Source organism: Amblyomma mixtum, chromosome 10 (genome assembly GCF_055824585.1).
Source record: "Amblyomma mixtum isolate Tamu chromosome 10, ASM5582458v1, whole genome shotgun sequence".
NCBI lineage: Eukaryota > Metazoa > Arthropoda > Arachnida > Ixodida > Ixodidae > Amblyomma > Amblyomma mixtum.
In genome coordinates, this window is record NC_143021.1 from 175,174,845 (window position 1) to 175,189,093 (window position 14,249).

A 14,249-nucleotide genomic window follows, 5' to 3' on the forward strand; every position below is an offset into this window, starting at 1 on the left:
CGTGAATTTGTCATCAGCGTACCGTTAAAGCTGCACTGAATAGGAATGTGAACTCGTGTTTTTCCCGCGGGTAGTCGATCTACACGTTCCCAGCATTTTTATAAACTGCGCTTTATTGCCCTGTGTGGCCGATTTCCCTAATTAAATCGGATTAACGTCGGCTCCTGCCTTTTTTTTTTAATTCCCGCATACGGTGGGAGGAGTCGGCCAACGCATGGAGTGCCTTTCAGGCAGTCGCGTGGCGACTTTGCTTTCGCTTTTATTTTGTTTCTTTTAGCTTTCCGTGAATGAACAAATCCAGTCAGAGACTACATAGCTGAAATTAGGCCCACGGTAATAAAAATACGCGTGGACTCTTTGCTTTCGCCGATCACTACGTATCACTCGCCGCTGGCCGAGCGGCAAGCCGCCACGGGACTGGGTGAAAGGTTGGTCGACTCCTCCCACCGTTTGCGGGTAATTCAACAAAAATAAAAGGCGGGAGTAAGACGTTAATCGGATTTAAATTAGGGAAATCGGCCACACAGGGCAATAATTCGAAGTTTCGAAGAACGCTCGGAACGTGTAGATCGAGTTCCAGCGGTAAAATTCCGAGTTCAGATTCCTCGGAAGAGGAATCTGAACTTGTCTTTTTGCCGCGGGAACTCGATCTACACGTTCCGAACTTTCTTAGAAACTGTGATTTATTGCCCTGTGTGGCCGATTTCCCTAATTAAATCGAATTAACGTCCGGCTCCTGCCTTTTTTTTTTTTAATTCTCCCCCGTACGGTGGGCGGAGTCGACTAACGCGTGGAGCGCCTTTCACCCAGTCCCGTGGCGGCTTGCCGCTGTGCTATCGGCGGAGTAATACGTAGTAGTCCGTAGTAGCAAAAAGTCCGCGCGTATTTTTATTTTTGCGGGCTTATTTTGCAGCTATGTTATCTGCGAATGAAACTATTTATTCACGGAAACCTAAAAAACAAAATGAAGCGAAAGCGAAGCCTCCACGGAGCTGGCTGAAAGGCACTACACGCGTTGGTCGACTCCGCCCACCGTGTACAAGGAGAATTCAAAAAATAAAGGCGGGAGCAGGACGTTAATCCGATTTAAATTAGGGAAATCGGCCTCACAGGGCAATAATTCTAAGTTTCCAAGAACGCTCAGAACGTGTAGATCCAGTCCCAGCGGTAAAAAGTCGAGTTCAGATTCCTCTTGAGTGCACCTTTAAGACGTGGCGCCACCAGCCGCAATCATGCGGCCGCATCCTCAGCAGGAACGAGTCTTGCGTCACACGACGACAAGCAGGCAGATGCTAGTTAGCGCCGCCATTTGCGGCCGAGCCCGCCGTTACGATCGCCGGCTGGCCCCGAGGAGGGTATTCCCACCGGAAGCGGGCTCCGGGGCCGGCCGACCGATCGGGCGAGCAGCCCGCAAAAAGATACACAAAGGCAGCCAAGGAGTGACGTTCGCCGGGTGCGGACCATCGGTGCACGTGTTCACGGAGCAGCCGCCTCAACGCCAGCAGCCGCATTAAACGCCGGGCATATACAGACACGCTGCCTGCCACCCTCCTGTCCAGGTGGGCCGGTATAACCGTTCCCACACACGTACCCGCGGTCACACATGCGAGAGCTTCGCACGCAGTCGCGGCCCGCACCCGATGTGCGCGGTCCTGCGCCTTTCTTTTCCCCTTTTCCCCTTGCCCCACCCCCCTCCCGCATGCCCCGGCGTTCTCTTTCTCCCCATCCCCCCTTCCTGCCTTCTCTGATTTCCCTTCCCCTCCCAATTTTCCCTCTTCTACGCCAGCTTTCCCTAGCTCTTACCCGTCGAGAAGTTTTCCCTCGCCCATTATCCCTCATTTCACTCCCCACGCTTTTCCATGCCTCTTTCCGTCCGGCTTCGGTTCTCGGCGATACGCGGTGGCGGCCCTCGAGTATTTCTTCCCGATTAGGCGTTGTAAAACAGCCTCTATCCCTACAGGAACCGCAGATCAGGATCACTGGCGCGATTTGATGTAGCCAAAAAGACAAGTTCCATCCATTAATCAATCAATCAATCAATGTACTTCACTCTTATTTTCTCAATTACGACAAAAATTTATCAGAGGGATATTTTTATTCCCGTATCATTTTCGGCCACAATTCAGACAGCAATCAATCAGTCAGTCAATAAATAAATACATAAATAAATAAATCTCTCTATCTCCGTCAAACAAGGTGACGCTGGGAGCGCACTGAAAAAGAAACTGGACTTTTGCTTTTACAGTAATCGTGCACCCGGTTACATTTCTGCCGGCGCCAGCAGACGCAAACTGCACAGATTTTTTGCTAGTACTCAACGATCTTCTCAATGCGAAACAAAATACAAAATAAAATAAAGCATGAAACCATGTTATTATTAATTGTTGACGAGAGCACGTCGAATTTATGAATGAAAATTATGTGAGAACACAACAACTGTATCATGCGCTTTGCTTTCCACAGTGGTCTCACTTAACTGAAACTGGAAACCAGTCCCACGTCGAGGAAGCTGGACACGTGTGTAAAGACAACGTCAAGATTAGTGACGATGGGACGGTGCGAGTCATAGCTCTGAGCATTAATGTATGCACAGTTATATAAGGTGACCTCTCGTGCAAATCACTTCAAGCGGTTTGGCATAGATAAAACCACGCCCCTTTCACGTGCTTTGATATCTTATAAACGTGGCGTCGCCCAATACACTGGCGCATTTCAACTTTATAATACAATCCCGAGCTGCGGTGCCATCCGCTTATAATCATCCTGACCCCCCCCCCCCCCCTCCATAACAATAAAGTTGAATGAATTGCCGTAGCCCGATACCGCCACCGTCACATGATAGCAGTATGGTTCGGTAGCCGATCTCGCCTTCGTCACATATTAGGAGTTTGGTTCGACAGCCGATCCCGCCAGCGTCACTTGATAGGAGTACGGTTAGGCCTTTATGCGACGCGGCGATAATCTATTGCCTAACTCTTCTTTCTACATGCGGTACCCTCTCATTACAGAAGCGATAATATATCAATGCGACTAGATGCTTGTATTTCCGAGCTTTTCCGGAGGATTAGATCACCCACGAAGCTCGCTGCGAAAGAACTCTGCTCCTATTCAGCAGCATCAGCCCTCGTGGCCCCGTCCCCGCAAACCCTCTGAAGGGCATCGCCCTCCTCCCACGGTTGCTTGCGCGCGCCAAAAGCGAACAGTAGGTTAGGCGGGGGGTGACGGGGGAAGGCGAGGGGGCAGCGGTGACCACCCGTCGAAAGGTGGGGAGCGCCTATCGGTTTGGATCAGCGCCCCTCAGGCCGCACTGTCCTCTGCCTGTCCATCTGGACGGGACGTGGCCTGCCGGACCACACCTCGAATCTGAGATTCCCATGTAAAAAAAAACGCCAAAGGAAAAAACGCTGTCTTCTTTCTTCCTGTTGCGTTATGTTCAGCCCTAAATAACCACACGGCCGATCAGCAGGCCATTGACAGAATTAAGAAGAAACGGGAAGTTCAGGCTATCCATTATTGCCCTTTGTCGCGGTAAGCAACAGTTTTGTATCAGTAACATCCACGTAACATTTGTAACATCTATTACAGTGGAACCTTTTTATCGTGAAGCGAGTGTCCGTGCTTGCCATATGAAACACACTACTCTAAAGCAACAAATTAGGCACTTCATAAGGGGGAAAAAACTGCAAGACGTAGAAGAAAGCGACATAGTGAGTTGACGCCACAAACTTTCACACGCTACTGCTGTAAATATAAATCTTTGAAATAGTGAGGAAAACGGACAGGTGAAGCGAAGTGTAGGTCTTCTGGACAATGCTATCTGACTACGTGATACGCGTGGGTTTTGGAGTGGGCGATGTCATCAGGGTGCGGCACAGCTTCTCTGTCTCTGTTTTTGATATCTAAAAACGGCGGTCTCTACGTCCTAAAGAAAGGGAAATATCTTTACATCTTCTTTTATATATCTTCTTTTATATCTTTCTTGTGTGCTTCCAACACATCGTCAACATCATGAGTGGGGGCACACACAGGCATCGAGAGTGGGTACTGCATGACAGCCTCAGTTTCATTCCTCTTCATCGGCTCTCCAGCTGCCTGACGTGCCCGTTCTGAGCTCCTGGTCGCCAGCTGTCCGAGGCAGGGTGGGAGCTCCCGTCGAACGCGGAATGCGCCGAGGACTGCTTGCCGAGGCCCTCGAAGGAGAACCCACGTGCCACCGGCCAAGTCACCGAGGAGAGGCTCCGCTGTCGAGCCTGGTGAGCGGGCAGGGGAGTCCCAAGAGTGGTTTTGGCAGAGCGTGGGGAGGGCGAATCAAAGACGGCGGTGGGCTCCTCAGTCGCGCACCTGCTTCGCAGCCGGGTACCATGCGGTCCACTTCGGTAGGTCTCTGTGACGGGCCGCACCCCCTGCTTTGCCAGCGCCTTTTGCTGGCGCTAATATGGCCGGCGCCCTTTCCTTTCTTTCCTCCTTTCTTTCCTTCTTTCTTTCTGTCATCCCTTCTCTTCTTTCTTAGTTCTCCCGTCTATTTCAGTATTTGTTATGGAACAAAGGATTCAGGCAGCGGTTAAGGGTGCGAAAGAAAGAATCAAGAGGAAATGCATACATCGTTCGTGACTTTGATCGGAGAGTACATGCTCTTTCTATTTTCTTCTTCTTTAGCGACCAAGAAAAAGCAGACCGCCGGCGCGCTCTACTGCACTTCACGGGAGGGCCTAGACACGCCTCGACTCCTTCGTTTCTAAAAAAACTGGACCACGAAAGCTGCAGTGCGCAGGGAAGACACTGCTGGAGTGCAAGTATACCCACAGCGTGGGCGCGCCGCCTTTTTCGGACCTTGAAGGTACATTTTGGGCACCGCTGTCAAGTCGGCATGTCTTCAGAGCTCGACCACTGAGCACAAGTGTTTCTTTTTTTGCTATTTTTCTCGACATCAGTTTGGTTCTTCCGTTTTCAGAACTAAAACACCCACTGTAGGTTTTTCTGGTAAGAAGAGCTTGTGCGATCGATGCTTTTTTTTTTTTGCAGTCTAATCACCACCACGCTTCAAATTACTCTAAAGACGACTTTAGGAGAAATCAATATGAGAAAGTACTATCCATAAAGGTCATTGTCATTTCTATACCGTGAAAAACTTCTTGTGAATGCCAACCCAGGAAATCTGGAGAAACGCTTATAGTTTTCATGACTGCCACCGCTAGTCGCGTGGCGCTGAACATTTAAAACCACTGCACAAAATTCGAATGTTCGGTACGTCCCATTGATTTTCTATGGCCCCTGGAAATCGTACGTAGGAGCGCGATGTCTCAGGGGTAAGGCGCTCGTCTACCGAGCCGGAGTACCCGGGTTCGAACCCGACCGCGGCGGCAGCGTTTCGATGGAGGCGAAACGCAAGAGGCGTCCGTGTGCTGTGCCATGTATCCCCAGTTGGTCGAAATTATTCCGGAGACCTCCACTGGCGGACAATAGATGGCGCTAGCTGCTGATGTCAAGGAAGGCTGGGCATGGCTGTCACGACGCGTAGACGTTGGTGTAGTACTGTGTCTAGTCCGAAAATCACCCGCGTTCACCTACTGACTAAGGGATATTATCCAGTTGGGCCAAAGGTCCTATGTGGGCATATAATCCGATATTATCGGTGCAGTCCGATCATCAGAATTCAGTTCACGCTGATTCTTTAATCAGCGTGAACTGAAAGGGGTGCGATGAACATTTCGCCATCATTTTGTCTTTCCGCTGAGTCGAGGGTGAGAAATTTGTTTCTTGCTATTTGTCATTTTGCTTCCTGTGGTGTACTATTAAAAGGCGGTATCTAATTCCTGTACCGCTGCTCGTCATTGAGCACCATTGTTGCAGTCAAGGCCTGTTCGAGACTGGTAGCGATGCACCACTGTGACGCTCCTATTGTGAGCATAATGTAGAGAATTTTTCGTGCCAAGGCCTGTTATAAACTCCTTTTACACAAGGAGTGCGTCAGAGGACAGTTTACTCACTTTTTACTCCCATATAGGCGTACTCATGTTTAGAGTGTAGAATATCAGGCGGATAGGAACAAGGCGCAGAACTTCAAAGCGCCCCAAGCTACAAGTATGTGCCCATGAATGTGCAGTAATAGATAGCTACACACTGAGAGCACGCGACAGAAAAAAAAGAAGAAAAGTTGTAAGTGTAAAACCATTTCCGGTTGATATCTAGCCCCAGTACGCCTGCTAATTCTCGGCCTACAACCCAGTGTGCGGACGTGTAATTTGAAGACTGGTCAACAACAAGGCTGACGTATCCTGAGACGGAGTCAGTGAAGGAGAGGGGACGGATAACAGGCAATTGCGGCTAGAAATTCCACTTTAGCAACTCGGCCTGCACTTGCCTGCTAGGGACTTCTTCTACTTTTTTTTTACTATTTCACGTGCTCCGTCGTAAAATAGTGACTCTTACTCGTGCTCTTAAGTCGCTCGTAATGAGGGAGACATTAGAAAAAACCTACAGGCCTGTTAGCAATGTGTCACGTACGCGAGATTCAGTGAGAGATGAGCAGGTATTTTCAGTTCACGATATACTAAGGTAAAGAACCTTAAATATATATATATATATATATATATATATAGCAAACAAGAGAAGGGGACTAAGGGGCTCGTTATACATATGAGAGAAGCCAACAGCCACAGAAACCAAGGGACGCAGGCGGTTTTTAATTAATTAATTTATTTATTTTGTGCTGTTGTTCGATTTAGAATATTACTGAATATGTTATCGCTTAAAGGTAATTGATTAGAAAAGCAGAAGAAAAACAACCACATGCCGCCGGTGGGATCCGAACCCATGACCTCCGAATTACGCGTCCGGTGCTCTACCGCTGAGCTAGGGCGACGGCTGTCAATTCTCCTGCTTTCGGGGGTATTTCTGTTTACAAATAACCTAACCTTTAGAGTGTTCACCAGCGCCACCCACGCTCTTAAGCGGCGGACGTGGCACGTCCTGAGTTACCGCTGATGTGACGTAGAACGTCATCGAACGGCGAGGGTGGAAGCTGTGTGAGAACCCTCTTATGCTTCCTATGGAGTCAAGGCTCTTCGATACCTACCCAGGGAACGAGCGCGTAAGGGTGCAGAGAGCGTGGTGGTTTCCGTAGCTGAGCAAACCGAAGCCATCAAGCAACCCTCTTGCTCCACCTGCTCCATTGTAACAAGTAATCGAAAAACCTTTTATTTGCATCGACCACCCTTACGCGCCCGTTCCCTGGGTAGGTATCGTAGAGCTGCGCATATATATATATATATATATATATATATATATATATATATATATATATATATATATATATATATATATATATATATATATATAATTAATTAGCTTTAAGTGATAAAATATTCAGTAATATTCTAGGTTGACAACAGCGCAAAATAAATAAATCAAAAAACCCCGCGTCCCTTGGTTTCTGTGACTGCTGGCTTCTCTCATACATATATACTATATAGCGAAGTGTACGCTTCGTTAAAGGAGACATATTTATTCGACTCGACGTTTCGATCGGTCTTCCGATCGAAACGTCGAGTCGAATAAATATGTTTAACGAAGCCTATACTTCGTTATATACTCTTGTAAGCAGTCAAGTACTTTATGATTTCGCAACTGATATATATATATATATATATATATATATATATATATATATATATATATATATATATATATATATATATATATATATATATATATATATATATATATATATATATACGGGCGCGTAAGGGTGGTCGATGCAAATAAAAGGTTTTTCGATTACTTGTTACAATCGAGCAGGTGGAGCAGGAGGGTTGTGCTTGATGGCTTCGATTTGCTCAGCTACGGAAACCACCACGCTCTCTGCGCCGACTGCAGGTCATGGCGCAGACTAATGAGAATTGCTTTTCCTTCAAAGCTCTTAAGCTTGCCTATCCCTCTCAGCGCTAGTTCTCAATCATGCGCGACAATTCATCTGCATTGTCACTGAGTGGATCAATACCATCAGCAAAACGAAGCTTGTTGAGGCGCTTCCTGTTAAGCCTCATGCCAAGAATTTACAAATCCAACCCTCTCAGACATACTGTGAGAACAAAAACGGTGAGACCGATTCTCCTTTCCCCCCTACCCCCCTTTTTTTTTTCGCAAAATACGTTTTGAGCGAATTTGGTGAAACCCTCAGCAAAAGCTGACAGATAAATTCGAAAACAACCGATGTGTCCAGACGATACTCACCCATGGGCCCAGAACTTAAGGCCTAAAAAGCTTGACATCATAGAAGGGATGACGGAATGAGCTATGAAGAAGGACTCACTCTAGCTGTAGCATTTCGAGACCCAGAGAGCACTGCGGCTTAGAGAACAAAGGCAAACAAGGATAACTGCAGTTAGGAGCATCACAAGAACATGCGCAGTCTTCAAGGGCAAGAGAGTGGTTCCTCATTATCAGCCTGACTACGCCCACTGCAGGGCGAAGACCTCTCCCATGTGTCTCCAATTAACCCTGTCCTTCGCCAGCCGCGGCCACCATATTCCCGCAAACTTCTTAATCTCATCCGCCCACCTAATTTTCTGCCGCCCACTGCTACGCTTGCCTTCTCTTGGAATCCACTCCGTTGCCCTTAAAGACCAGCGGTTATCTTGCCTTCGCATTACATATGCCCTGCCCAAGCCCATTTCGTCCTCTTGATTTCGACTAGAATGTCATTAAGCCGCGTTTGTTCCCTCACTCACTCTGCCCGCTTCCGGTCTCTTAACGTTACACCTATAATTTTTCCTTCCATAGCTCGCTGTGTTGTCCTTAACTTAAGCTGCACCCTTTTCGTTAGCCTCGACGTTTTTGCCTTACAGGTGAGTAACAGTCATTGATTGCATGTGTTTTCCTTTCCCCAATAAGTTATTGAGTGGATGTCTGTACAGTACCTGATTGGTTATTCTCCCCACCGAGGGCGGGGACATAGGTATTAAAACGAGCTGTTTCGGCAGGACCGAGGGCTGATTTCGTCACGTAGTACTGCGAGCCAGTCAAGTGTAAATATGTTTTCTCCTTGCTTGTATCTTCCTTTGTGCTTTTAATTGTTATAAAAAGTTAACCTCTCCAGAAGTGTCCTCTTGCAATGTGATTGAGCAATTCGAATCTTCAAGACGTCAAGAATCCTACAACAATCATCTTCAACAGCAATTTCCCTCCACGAAATCTTAAGAGAGGATTTCAACTGGCGCAGCCGCAGAGGGTACATTTTAACTACAGCAATCCAGCAAATGCATGGAAACTGGTAGTTATGTATCTGTTCAGGAACGTCAATTGGAACGAATATGGCAGTGCAGTTGCTATTCAGAATCGAGCCTATATTTTTTTAAAGCAGATGATTGGATTGGACTAGAAAGTCCTATGTAAACACGAGGGGCTATTTGTTAACAAACATAGCTGAGCACAAACATCCTTCTGCTTGACTGCCTCTGTAATGACAGGCCTTAACACGGCAAGCGTGTATGGCAATATGGTGCTCAGTTACACACAGCAAGTGGGAAGGCGTGGTATGATGATTTCATTCGAATCCCATTTCACTGACACATTTATTGCTCACTTTTTATTCCCCCATGCCCTCGCTGTGGCTGCAAGCCAGTCATACGCCTGCCACACGGTATTACGGCTCGAGGTAGCAGCATCCCACCGCTGCCACCAGTTATCATAAGTCGGGTAGCGTGACTAGTTGTTGCGTCTCCCTGGGGGCTCGTCCGGGATGAGGAAACGGTCTGAAGCTTCAAAGTTTGGGGAAACGAAAAACAAGCGGTTTAATGGCACTTTTTAAGATACTTAATTACATACTGTACAAAAGAGCAAAGAATCAAAAGTTAAGAGTTCATAGCGTCGAGCGTCTGGATGGGCCTTTTCGGCAAGGCCCAGAGCGTTCGTTTTCACTTAGGGCGCTGGTTAAATAGCCTAAGGCTACGCCCCCTCATCAGGCGGTGGCCAATTCGACACGACGCACAGATCGGCACAGCACAGCAATCGAAGGCACCTGTCCACGCGTGGGAACTGGCGAGGAGGAAACGTAAGTCCGCAACTCCTTCGCACTGCGGTGCAACATCACTGCAAGCAGCACGTGTCTATCGAACACAGGTGTGGCGTAGACATGCTGGCGCCGCGGCCGCATCTGCGCCGGCTTCCTCCGATTCGTTCCGGTTCCTCTCAGACGTGGTGAATCCCTTCTTCCCTGTCGTCTGTCCATCGTCAGTCGCTTCTTGCGCGGTACCGAAGGGAAGGTCCTTCGCACCGAGCCGAGCGTGATGAAGAGCTCCATCGGCCACTTCCCAGCTAGTCATCCTTTTTTGGTGGGGTCATCTTGGGGTCAAACGACCTTTCGAAATTTCCGCTGCTGTTGCCGCCACCGTGATCATCGCGGGTCTCAAGCTAAGTCGTAACAACGGGCACTTTCAAAGGCTACTGATTCGAAAGCCATAGCGATTACCAATCGCTATCGAACTCGAAGGAGTTGTGCACCGGATACAAGCCAAGCTCAACCGTCTTCGAGAGATTCCGCAATCTCACACCATGTTGTTGTGGCGCCACGGTCACCACCAATAATTTTGAAGACATGCTAATAATCAAGGAGCAAGTTTAACCTGAAATGGCTAAAAATAAATTTTTATTCGTTGCAGTAGTATTTATCACTAGCGAAATGAACTTCGTGTCTTGGACAAGTTGTAATAATATTCATACATTTTTGAGTAGCCTGGTGTTCGTTGTTAACTCGTTTATTTTTTTTAATCGCTGGCAACAGTGGTAGTAGCATTCCTGCAGTGATTTGTCGCCTTGGCTCTCTTTTTATCTGAATAAAAAGTTGCATATTTTGAAGTTTCGTATCTTTGAAGGACGATATAGTGCATGGTCTCATTTCATTCCCCACCTGGTTTCTCCAAGCGCTCAGTGTCAGACAGTTCATGCGGCCGCCACTCGAATGCCGTCGAAATCTCCACAGACTTCCGCGTAGCTCCGTAGACTCGATAGATGGCCATCGGAGCCGTCCGTGCAGCAGCGCTCACCTGGCTTTGAGTCGATGTAGACTATCAGGTGTAACACGATCACCTCGAAGACCGCGTCACAAGGGTGTCAGGCGTACGGATGATAACAATCGAATTGAATTGAACGAAAAGAACTGCCTCACAGCGGCCTTAAATTCACTTCATGTCTTCCATCCATTGCTTACAACAGCTCTCAGAAAACAATGCGCAGAGAAGGTTACCTGATTGCTCTCGCTTACTACCTGCGAACACGATTTGAAATATACATTCGTATTTAAAGCAGAAGGCGGTTAATAAAATTCGTGAGCATGAAGGAACGCAAGAGCGAGAGAACTGCAAGATGTTGGATGAGTTAAAAATCAAGACGAGGAAGTTAGAGCGCAAAAAAATAAACAAAGACAAAGTGGAGACGTGGTCTTTGCTTTTTGCGCTCAAACTTCCTCATCATGAACTACCAACAGGCCCAAATTACTACTCTGCTAAAAATCAAGAAACAGTTTGCATTTCATTGAGCTTGCAGTTATAACTCAATCTGTTGCTTGATTTAAAGCTCAAGTAACAGTGACAACAAAGCTCTCTTAAATTCGGATACAACACAGGTCTGCAGTGACGGTCCACTCACATTTATGACCGCCGCAGCGAGTTCCTCTACGAGAAAACAATTGGCTGGTGGTTTAGCATTGCTAAGAACAAAATATTGTGGGAAAGCACAGTTCTTTGCCAATGCTCCAGTGTCGTGTTTCTGCAGCAGTGTTGTCCACGACAAAGCATACAGCCCACATCTTTCTGTCACTACCACCACATAGCTGAAAGCGCAAATATTGGTTTGATAGTAAAGTTAGTTGATGAAGAAGGCGATGTGCAATGCACAGCGAAAGAATGTGTTGCAGTTTAGCACGAGGCGTGATCGGCTGCAGCGATAGCCTAATGAGTGCTCTCGTGCACCGGCCAGCAAAGCTGCTCTGTTCGCGCCGCGGCGGGTTCGATACCCAGTGACGGAAATGTATAAGTCATTTATTTATTTACAGTTTGCCCAAGGTCACCCTCAAGGTCAAGCATCACACAAACCGGTGTGTCGTTTTGACCTCGTGAAGTAATGCTTCTGCTCAAGAAGTAGTCTGTTTTAAATTTTTTTCGCGTGATTTGAACAAGAGCTAATCACACGGCAGAATTATAATCTCTCAAAATCTGGATGCCCGTAGCTTGTTTGGGTATATGCAAACATTAAAAAGCTGATTTAGTTTGCTCTTGGGGCTTGTAAGTGGAGTTATATAGGATCCGGCTAGCCATGGCCCACTATTACCAGCTGCTATTTTTTTTTTTAAGTTGTATCCTACTATACCCTTCTTTTTTCAACTCAAGCAGCATGACAATCGCTGGCTCTTGCTTACCTGTTGTGCTAAATAAAGAAAACTGCTCTTCTAGTTTTGTTATTCATCCATTGTACAAGCAGCATTATCGTCCGATGTAACCAATTTTAAGTTCTCCCCCAAAGCGCGCGCTGATTGCTCCTGTTTCATATCGCCCGTTTCCGGACGGCAGAGGGCAAATCTTCACTCACACCCTCGCCAAATGAAAGCCTTACTCTCAAAACGTTGTCGTTGTCTGCGCACAAGCACGAGTTTATTTGCTAAATTTTAATACTAGATCAATTCTACCTAGTCTGTTCCCAGAAGGAGTCCTGCGTAACGCCGCCATACTGGATTCCTTGAGGCGCCCTCTCTAGGCCGTGAAAATCACCAATACGACCTTGTCTCTAGGTTCGCGGGGTGGATCTTGTTTTACCATGACTGAACCAACAAGCCCCGTAACTTGAACGCCTTTCGGGGCAGCAGCCGAGCGCCATAACCACTGAGCCACCGCTGCGGCGTTAAGGCGTTTTGGTTTCTCACAGTCTTTAATCTTCTTAAAAACAGTTTTATCTTCCAGGTTTTGTCTGAACATCTGCATTAGAATGCCTTCGTTTCTATTTTTTTTTGTTTTTGTCGGATTGACTGCTTTATTTTCAGAGCATGTATGTTTTTCGTTTTTCTGTCACATAAGTTATCAAATCAAATCAATTTCTTTCCCGTATCACAATACAGACGGAGGGGACAGTACTGAGGGTTACACAGTTTTAAACGAGAGACAAATACACCAAGGAGTCACCAAAAAATATACAAAACTGTAACATGTACACATAAGTAAAGCTAAGCCATGTTATGCTCCTACACGGTGTGAAGTACTCGGCGCGAACAGGAAAACAAATCGAAATTAATGACAACATACCTGTTATAACTGTGACATTCGTGATTATCTGTATCTGTATTGCTCCTACTGCCACGAGGCAGGTTCACAAATAGTCGTTTGCAAAGGTTTTCCTCAATTCCACCATAAAACTGTATATTTTATGGAAATAATTCAGTCTCTTATTCATGATGAGCTAAGGGGGTTGCCTGCGGGAAACTAGCTGTTCTTTGTAATATAATCTTTTCTCTATCCGTCAAAAAGATGGTTTTGCTGAAGTTTTTTCCTCGCAGCATCGGTGACCTTTGCACAAAACTACACCTGTTAGAAAAACAGAAATTCTGCAATAACTTTGTGGTGATAATAATCGCAATAGGAAATTAGTTGCTTAAAAACTTCCGATAGGAGTCAATGTTTTAGAAGGAAGTATAAAGTTAAAAGAGGATAAAGGAGATAGGGAGGCTGCGGGTGGTACAGGACATGGTTAACTGGAGAGATATAGGGGATGACTTTGTCCTGCAATGGGCATAGTCAGGCTTCTGACGATGATATCGCAGTGATGGGATTCGAACTCCCGGCCTTCAAGTGTTGAGTACTGTGATGCACCAACCGATCTACAATAGCGCCACCTCATCTTACGTTTAGAACCTATTTGTAAATTGTGTGTAGCATCAATCTGAGAGTGTCCACATTGTGAGTGTTCACCAGCGCCACCTACAGACTACAGAGATGGACGTGGAACGGCCTATCATACCCCAACCGCCGCGCATACCTAAGGTGGTGGAAACGGGCAAGGCGGCAGTTGTGCGGTATCACCGTTATGCTACCTTCTAAAACCACCGTTATTCTAATTATAGATCTAATTTGAGCTAATCCGGCAGTAAGCGAATTACGACAGCAGTTGCCAATCAAGCGACATTCGCGCGCATTACTGTACAACGTCCAGCCCTCTCCGGTGCCACCTGAAGTTATTTTTACGGCATCGTTCTCCGAGCAGCTAAG

The 14,249-nt window shown here is 46.8% G+C and overlaps 1 long non-coding RNA gene across 1 annotated transcript in view; it reads left to right on the top strand.

Annotated features, from left to right (window-relative positions):
- The window catches only part of LOC149327792 (uncharacterized), an 89,932-nt gene extending 85,219 nt beyond the window's left edge, over positions 1-4,713 (top strand). The window contains exons 2-3 of the long non-coding RNA XR_016286548.1: positions 4,089-4,253; positions 4,657-4,713. This is a non-coding gene — a long non-coding RNA (uncharacterized LOC149327792). The remainder of the gene's footprint in view (positions 1-4,088; positions 4,254-4,656) is intronic.
- The last annotated feature ends 9,536 nt before the right edge of the window (positions 4,714-14,249 follow it).